Consider the following 1,012-nt stretch of genomic DNA (forward strand, 5'->3'; position numbering starts at 1 on the left):
CCAGAGGCACCTGGGAAGACAGACCTAGCGACCTTGAAGGCAGTAGGGTCATGGTGATTTGGAACCAACTCCTTGGTTACCAGCACCGTCAACAATGAAAGCTTGAGACAGAGCCAAGGAGCGGTTCCTGTCTCTCACTACAGAGCGCAGCACTGCAGTCTGGGCAAAGGTGTGTGTGTGTCTGTAGTGATGAAGCCAGCGTGGGAGGAGAGGAAGTAACCACCTGCAGATGACTGAAAAACACGCTAATGCTAGAGGACCCATGTGATGACTGGCATCCTGAAAGGGAGACAGATGTTTCCTGGAATGAGGCATTTTCGAACAAGTTGCGAGCTGTCCTGTTGCTAGGCTTACTTCAGCACGGTCTCAGCATTGGGCATAGGGCACACCGGAACCACTGACACAGCTAAGCTTCTCCCTTTGCATCCTCAGAAACGACAGAGGACCAGCAAAGAGCCAGCTCATCCGTGACAATCCCGTTGCTAATAATGCCTTGTATTTGAAATGTGTTTTAACACCTTTAAGGGGTTTTATACTCTGTGACACTTGCTTTAGGGACACTGGCTTTGCTCACATGCTATGCTCCTCAGTAATGCACCCCCATGCCTCCTTTTTCATAAAAACCATCTCGAGTGTATTGACTTCTTATATCTCTCCTTTTTCCTATTAAAACCTATGCTCAGGCCATGGTAGGGAGCATGGCTGCCTGGTTAGATCCCCAGGACCTAGCACACTGCCAACTACGCAGTCGGCTGCTCTCAGACATATTCTTTTTTTTTTTTTTTTAGCTTTTTTAGTCATTTTGTTTTGATTATTTTAAAAATCATTTTATTGGGAGCTCTTACAGCTCTTATAACAATCCATTTATCAATTTTTTTTATTTTATTGGGGACTCGTACAATTCTCATCATAATCCATACATACATCCATTGTGTCAAGCACATCTGCACATTTGTTGCCCTCATCATTCTCAAAACATTTGCCTCCCACTCTAGCCCCTAATATCAGTTGC

Source organism: Echinops telfairi, unplaced genomic scaffold (genome assembly GCF_000313985.2).
Source record: "Echinops telfairi isolate 266 unplaced genomic scaffold, ASM31398v2 ScPeMD7_7421;HRSCAF=8459, whole genome shotgun sequence".
Classification (NCBI taxonomy): Eukaryota; Metazoa; Chordata; class Mammalia; order Afrosoricida; family Tenrecidae; genus Echinops; species Echinops telfairi.